The sequence below is a fragment of the Mesocricetus auratus genome, unplaced genomic scaffold (assembly GCF_017639785.1).
Source record: "Mesocricetus auratus isolate SY011 unplaced genomic scaffold, BCM_Maur_2.0 Super-Scaffold_100003, whole genome shotgun sequence".
Taxonomy (NCBI): domain Eukaryota; kingdom Metazoa; phylum Chordata; class Mammalia; order Rodentia; family Cricetidae; genus Mesocricetus; species Mesocricetus auratus.
In genome coordinates, this window is record NW_024429188.1 from 5,785,573 (window position 1) to 5,794,275 (window position 8,703).

Sequence of the window (8,703 nt, forward strand, 5' to 3'; positions counted from 1 at the left end):
CACAGTCCATCAAATCCAATCATTGGGTAGGTCATTTCCTCCTCACAGCAGCGTTATTGCTCTAGCTGAGTTAATATCACCCATTTTGCAGACCATGATGGAGATGTGTGATGGGCCCAAAGGCCAGTCTCTCGGATGTCAGGGAGAGGGTACAAACACAGGCTTTCTTACTCCACATTCCTTCTCATATCCTCTGGACCTGCTGTCACTGTGCCTTCTAATTATCATCACAAATGAAAGCATATTTGGTTTACACTCTTGTGTCATGAAGACATTAGTATCTTATGAAGAGGGGATATAGTACATTAAGGGGCTGAGGATATGGTGACACTGGAAGAGAACTCCCTAGCACACAGGAAAAGTCCTGGCTTAAATCCCAGCTCAGCACAGCAGGTGATAAGAAACACTCCTGTAGAGCCAGGAGGAAGATGCAGGGTCACAAAGACAAGGTTATGGTCATCTTTGGAAACATAGTCAGGGTGATGTTTACTTGAATCTTCTGAGTTTGCCTTGCCTAGGAGAACTTACAAAAATTCTAACAGACCACAAGAGTCATTGAAAGAAAAAAACCTTAGATGACCAGTCTCTAATTTCTAGTTGACTTATAAAACTTTCACCTCTTTTGTGTAGTGGCCTAATTACAATAATGTTCATTGATGGCTGTACCCCTTCAGCATCTTAAGTATTAACGACCAGAAATCAGTAACAAATATTTATAAGGGAAGGTAGGAGCATCTGGAGGCCCTGCTGGATTACCTACTGTGTTCCAAACCAGTTCTGCTGTGTCTGGAGAACCTGCCAAAACAAAAAGACACAAAGCCTGACAGGCAGCCAGCCAGGCATGCAGAAAAGAGGAAAGAAAGAAGGAAAAAAGAAAGGCTGAGGTAAAGTCTACTAATCTAAAGGATACTACACCTATTAACTAAATAGATACCTCCGAACCATTTCTGGTAACAAAGATGACATAGTCGTGTATTTGCAGATATACAATGATGTCCCTGATTTCCTTTGGGATGTCTGCATTTCTCAAGTCATTTTAAAACTTTGAGGTGTCGTTAATAAATATTAACACTGATCATTGGTTGGAAAACATTCCTATTGTATTTGTTATAGTTACTTTCTATTGTTGTGAGGACACCATGACCTAGGCATGAGAGAGAGAGATGAGAGAGAGAGAGAGAGAGAGAGAGAGAGAGAGAGAGAGAGAGAGAGAGAGAGAGAGAGAGAGAGAGAGAGAGAGAGAGAACTATTAACTGGGAATGGCATCCTCCAACAAGGCAACACAACCTAATCCTTCAAACCAGGTTTAGCTACTGAGGATCAAACATTTCAATATATGAGCCTATCGGGGCCATTCTTACTCAAACCACCACATACTTGTTCAGCTTGTGACTGGTTATCTTCACTTTAAAACTCATCTAAAAGTGATGTATACAGAAAACTGAGATTCCCGCTGTAAGTAACTGAATCACAGATGCTACCATTATGCCAATGAAAATAGATTATGAGACTCAGTTCCTCCTGATATCAAAACGAGTTTAATGAACTGTAGTGCTATAAAAAGACCTTCAGGAGAGGGCTCAGTGTCCTACAAATTTGCAAGGACAGTCTACCTCCCCATCCCACAGCACCCTATCAACAGTCCTCCCAGTTACAAAGTCATAACTTAGTAACAGTCTTGCTGTGAGAATGACCTTGAAGAGAAATCCATGATTTAGAGATATGTATAATATAGAACCAACTGGGAATTGTTTGCTTTTTGATCAGACTGCCCCTTTGGCAGGCAAAAGAGCTCTTCATAACAGAAATATTTCCATCTTCCTACACCTGTTTCATAAACAAGTTCTTTTCCCAGAACATATAAGACCCAAAAAGTTCCAAGACTGTTCAAAATTTCCTTGAGAAATGAATGCTTCTTAGTATGTTCTGACTGCCTCCATAAACGTCTGTTCACAATGCCCACTCATGCAGGAAGCCCAATCCTTTAGCAGTATTGGAAGTCAGAGGGAGTCAGGTCTCTGATGTACAAACTGAGTTCCAGGACAGCTAGGTTGCACAGTGAAACCCTCTCTCTTAAACAAAAAAATAACAAATGGACAAACAAAAATTTGGTTGATTTATGTGTTCCTGAGTACATGCTGTGTACACAATGGATACTTAGGTGCCTATACAGACCAGAATAGGGTGATGCATACTCTCTAAGTGGAATTACAGGTGGATGGAACCCCCTCAATATGGGTGTCCAGGTCCTCTGAAAGAGAAGATACTATCAGCAAATTCTGAGCCATCCCGCCTGCCATGCAAATCCTACTTTGGTATCCCTGTATTCTCAACACAGTTTAACTCTTATTTTTGGTATGTCCTTCCAGATGCATGCATTCCATGGAATAAAAGCATCAAGAAGATGAATTTGGGGAAGAAAGTCTCACCGTTTAAAAATTCCAAGAGTATTAAAAAGAGATTCTCATCTCTGGTGGTTCCATGTCCTGGCAGGTTGACTACTAAACTAACCAGCACAGACCACAAACTGATAACACGAGAAAGAAATAGAACAGGTTGCCTAACATTCCAGCAGACAGCTTAACAGTGCTTGAAACAGTGCTGTCACAAAGAGCTATAGTCCCAACAGGTGGGGAAAATCAGGGATGCACAGTCATCTAGCCTAAATAGGTGTGAGGCCCTTAATGTATGTTTCTCATTTGTCTTCCTGCTGCTTTCCTTGGAGCTTGAGCAGTGGTTCCCACATGATCAAAGCAGAGTAAATCTGGGATCTGTACCAGTAATCCTCATGCTCTCCTTGCACTCTCTATTTCCTGCTTTACCCAGTCATCAGGAAAACACTGTGAAGCCCTTGTTCTTTATGAGGATGACAGACAGGTACAGAGGCTTTCAGTCTTTATGTTTGCACTACCATATCTCATACCTGTGATCCAGACAGCAGATTTACATGTGAAGGTCTAAAGATGCTAACCATGGAAACACAGGCCACAGAGAATTACATGGGTCAAGAACACTTCTTGCTTGAATCGGGGAGATCTATGCACATTTTATACCAAACCTACCTGTGCTTGTGTCCTAGAGGATTGGCACATGTGGACAAGCCCTGTATCTCTTGCTCGAGGTGGGTTAAAGTGAACCATACTTACTCATTACCTGGTGAGCCTTGTCCAGCAAAACTTTACAGTGCCCCCTCCTCACTGAGTTATGCATCCTTTCAAACCATGCTGCCTTACCCACTTTATGGTTTTTAACTTAAGACTCTTGAAGTTGAAATGTCAGATCCTCAGCACAAGCATCGCTAAAGCTTTCCCAAATCTCTTCACACAACCTTTGCTTTGCTTTCAGGAAGAAAGCAAGAAGATCTTTGCAGCTAGTAGCATGCCTCTCTGTTCTAACCACAGAAGATGGGGTTCCATTCTTTTTCCATTTTTAAGGTGGGGAATTCCTGGAAGCCCATTCCTCCTGACTGTGCTCAGGAAAGCCTCTCTGTTGGCCCTGTCTGTGTTTTGTTGTGTTGTGTTGTATTGTGCTGTGTGGTAAATCCATGCTTATGACAGCACCTAAAATCCTGCTGTCTCAAAACCATTGCAGCCAAGGTGGAGACTTTCATGAGGGCATCTAGGAAGATTCTCTTTACCATTGTATAGTTGGGAATGAATGTTGCATAGCGTCAACCAGTTAAATGGAGAAGCTGTGTGACTGTGGCTCATACCTCTACAGCACGAGAGTCCTGGGAGGCCTTGTCCTTCTTATTCCTCTTTGAACGAGGAGCTTGGTGATTGTCTTCCTCGTCATCTTGTGGCCTCTTCCTGAAAATAGTTTTCAAAGAGAGAGGAAAATCTGTCATCATTCAGCAATTGACTTTTGGGTGCTTAACATTCAGCCCTGTGTCAATACCCAAATCTGGGGCCTTGTCTAGGAATGAACCAGTCAGAACTGCTCTGCTGGATTCACACACTCTACAGACAGATGGCACTGGGCAGTGAAGGAAACATATCCAACAGAACTTTCATGCGTACCCAAGCCCAAGTTCAAGATCCCCAAGCTAGAATATTCATTTGAACCACTGTTTTGTATCAAATACATGAAGAAATTTATGGACAAACGTTAAAACTCTACCTAGCCAGGCCCATTCTTATCACCCAGTTATATACTCGATCCAGGTTATAGGATTTTAGGCCCTGCTACAGGGCACCTTTCACTGTCCATAGAGCTTCTCTGCTGTCTCTCCTTTTGATTCCCTTTAGTGAGTAGCTACCAACAGACACTGCTGGTGTACTGTTAGATCATTCCTGTTGCTATAACAACAATTATTATGTCACTGTAGCTAGTTGACTTGAATGCCACCATAAAACTCTGGCTGAAACTGTATCTGCAATGTATGTTAAGGCTTCATTCCCTTGTATCTTCTTACAATCCCCTCTTTCCACAAATAATTAGTTTGTGATATTTGATGGCAATATTCTTGAATATTCTTCATATGTTACTAGAGGGATATTTTTGTATCAGCTATTTAATTAAAGATAATACCTAGTTGTTTTGTAGTCATATATTTCTCTGGGTTCACTTATTCTTCCATGGTCTTTAATCTTGCTTTAGTGTCGGAGAAAATACTTCATGGTCAGATACTCACTTAGATTAAAGGCATTTCAATTAAACCATCTTTTAAAATCTAGCTGAACATAAAAAGCAAAGTTTATGTCTACACAGACAAGGATTTATACCCATTATTGGCTGACCCTATTGATGGTTACAGTTGGAAATTTTTCCTGACTTATGCCTTTATAATGAACTAAATTAAAGTGGAAAATTAACTGAATCAGTAACAGTACCTATGCATGTTACAATTGTTGTTTAATGTAAAGATTTCTTTAACAGAGAAACATTTCATAGAGTGAAAAATGAAATATCACATATCTAAATTAAAGAATATCATCATGTAGAGATGCTATATGAATAAATTTATTCATGAAATTTATATAAGATGTTATATTTTAAAAAACGAATTTAGCCTGTATGTGTTTTCCAAGGGTATTTGTGCAAAGCAGACCCATTTTATTTAATTTTACCTGATTGTGGAAAATGAAAGTCTTTAGCAATCTTATATATTGTTGAAGCACAAGTTTCCAGTGAATGATCATTCCATAATCACAATAGTATGCTCATAAATTAATGTACTGTCCAATATGTTTTAAATTTTTTAAGTGAGGTTTATATAATTGTTTCTCTGTGTGTGTCTCTATGCAGATACATTTTATGCCCTATGTGTAGTGGTTGAGTGACAACTTGTTGTAGCTGGATCTTTCCTAATTCCACACGGAATTTTATTAAAAACAGATCATCAGACTTGGTTTCAGGGCCTTTAACTATTTTTATCATTCTATTGTCTCATAGGTAAATATAAGTTGATCCCATCATACCTACCATAAAATTTCCCTTCTGTCCCTCCTGCCACCTTTCCCTCCCATTTTCATGTATCTTTTCACATCCTTTTGAGATCACTTAATGGTGCCTGCATGTGCATGGGTTTAAGAACATCTACTGGTGAATGGGTCACCCTCTAGTCTGGGTCAAATGGCTACAGAGCCTTCTGAGGTGTATGCCCAGGGCTGTGATGCCAAAATACAAACCAAAACAAAAAGCTTTTAAAGCTATTTAAAGTCATCCTAGTCGGTAGAGTTCCTTCTGGAGCTGGAGCTGGCATGCATATATCTTTGCACTGCACTGTGCTCCAGACATCTGGGAACTATTTCAAGCCACCAGACCACAACAAGGGCATTTCTGTAGGTTTCCAAACTAGAACTGCTTAAAAGCAACAGGCACAAGAAGACAGACAGCCTGTGACAAAGTCCAGTCTTCAGAGTCTGAGAATCACACAAACAATATTCAAAGAGATTTACAATATAGTCAAGAAAAATTTCAGACAGCACTTAGAGTTCCAGCATTTAACAATACATAACATTATTTAACAATGATAAATGAGGCTTAGTATCCCAGGGCTGGAGTGAAAGGTGGGTGGGTCCCTCTGATCTGTCACAGAAGGACAAGCGTTACTTGGCATTTTAAACACAATTTACTAAAATTAGTTGCTGTGAGATTGTAACAGTAAAGGACAGACATTTTAACAGAAGATAATAAGTGGGCTAAAGTAGGTCTAAATGGATATCTAGAGCACAGTGAGAAAAGCAGTGACCACTGTGTCTCCTTACTGCTCCTCTTTGCCCAGTTATATCACAGACTAATGAAGCAAAGAGGTACTGTAGAAATCAGGCAGGGATGTTTTTGTTCTAGGGCAGTGAGCAAGGCTTTAGACCACATGACAGAAATGCCAGAAGGCAGGATGGCAACAAAGGCTTAGTGCACATGTGGAAAGTCCACACTGGAGCCTGGTGGTGCTGGTGTTGGTGGCAGTATACACATTTAATCCCAGCACCCAGGACTCAGAAACAGGTGGATCTCTGTGAGTTTGAGGACACCCTGGTCTACACAGTGACAGCTAGAGCTAGATAATGAGACCCTGTCTGAAAACACCTAACAAACTATCAGAAACAAAACAAGCAAACAAATGTTTGCCCAAACATTCAAACTGAAATCCTTAGGACCACTCACTTTACCAGTGAGACTTTTGAGATTCAGATAGCTTTAGGTTTGTCTGTCAGTAGATTTCATGGCCACAGAAGAAATTCATCATGGTTATCATGGTTATCTCAGGCTTAACAGGATGGGAGCTTAACGGGGAATATTGGGACATGGAGTCAGGAGTTCCTTTGTAGGCATTCACTAAGTCCTTGGCATCATATCCCAATCATTTGTGATGAATACAGTAAGAAGGAAAAATAAGGAACTTACTCAGGGTGGTCAAGCAGCACACACACACACACACACACACAGAGAGAGAGAGAGAGAGAGAGAGAGAGAGAGAGGTGATTTTCTTTTTCCTCTTTTTTAAAATTAAAAACAATCTTATTTTACATTCCCATCCCAGTTCCTTCTCTATTCGGTCCTCCTATACCCCCAGGAATCCCCCATCCCACTCTGCATCCAATCCCAAAGGAGGGTGGTCCTCCCATAGGGGATCATCAAAGTCTGTCATATAAATTGTGGCTGGACCTAGGCCCTTACCCATGTATCTAGGCTGAGATACTATTCCTTTCTAGAGAATGGCCTCCCAAAATCTGTGTGCTAGGCATAAATACTGCTTCTAGTCCTAGAGGTCCTAAAGACTGCCCTGGTCTCCCAACTGGCATCCACATTCAGGGGGCCTGGTTAGGACTTATGATGGTTCCCTAGCTGTCAGTCTAGGGTCTGTGAGCTCCCACTTGCTCAAGTCAGCTGTTTCTGTGGATTTACCCAGCATGGTTTTGGTCCCTTTGCTCATCAGCTAGATTTCAGGAGTTCGGCTCAGTGTTTAACTGTGAATCTCTGCTTCTGCTTCCATCAGTTACTGGATGAAGACTCTAGGATGGCATTTAAGGTATTCATCCATCTCATTATAGAGGAAGGGAGTTTAAAGTAGCCTTTCTACTATTACTTAGATTTTTAGGTGGGGTCGTCCTTGTGGATGTCTGGACATTTCCCTAGTGCCAGATTTCTCTTTAAACTTAAAATGTCTCCCTCTGTTCAGTTATCTCTTTTCTTGCTCTCCATTATTCTTCCCTCACCTAGGTCTTCCTGGTCGCTAATGTTCTCCTCCCCACTCTCTATCCTCCTACTTCCCTCCACACTCCCCCCATCATGCTCCCATTTACTCCGGAGATCTTGGCCCTTTCCCCTTGTCTGGTTGTCCCTGTATGTCTCTCTTATGGTCCTCCTTGCTTCCTAACTTCTGTGGGGTTGTGGATTTTAGGCTGGTTATACTTTGTTATGTCTAATATCCACTTATGAGTGAGTATATACCATGATTTCTATCTGGGTCTGGGTTATGTCTCTCAGTATGGTTTCTTCTAGTTCCATCCATTTGCCTGCAAATTTCAAGATTCCATTGCTTTTTTCCATTCAATAGTACAATATTTCCTTTATCCATTCTTCAGTTGAGGGGCATCTAAGTTGCATTCAGGTTCTAGCTATTACGAATAATGCTGCTATGAAAGTAGTTGAAATGATGTCCTTGTGGTATGAATGTGCATCATTTGAGTGTATGCCTAAGAGTGAGATTGCTGCATCTTGAGATAGACTAATTCCCATTTTCCTGAGAAATCACCATACTGATTTCCAATGTGGCTATTCAAGTTTGCACTCCCACCAGTAATGCAGGCTACATGGCAACTTCTCTCTGTCATTCTGTTTATTAGAAATGATGAAATATAAATGAACCTGAAGAGAAAACCTTTATATGTAATTTCCCTGCAGAAGCCTGTGAAAGGTGCCCACTGGACATTCCAACCGTCACCCAGTGAGACTACAAAAAGCACTCTGAGGAAATCTGTGTTCTAGAAACACACAGAGCCCCATTTATATCAAAATTGTCTGGGTCTTCAGTCTGAGAGTGACTACTGAAGAGGTAGATTCACATTTAATCAGATCTGCACACAGAGTGTAGAGATGCACATGATTCTGAATGACCCTTCAGTGACCTTGGAGAGAGCAGGGAGAGGCTGATGATCACTCAGCACTTCTGATTCATAAGCCTGAGTTTGAACAAAGGACTAGGTCAATGTGGGTGACCTGGGAAGACACTTTAAACCATGATGAGTTGCCAGAAGC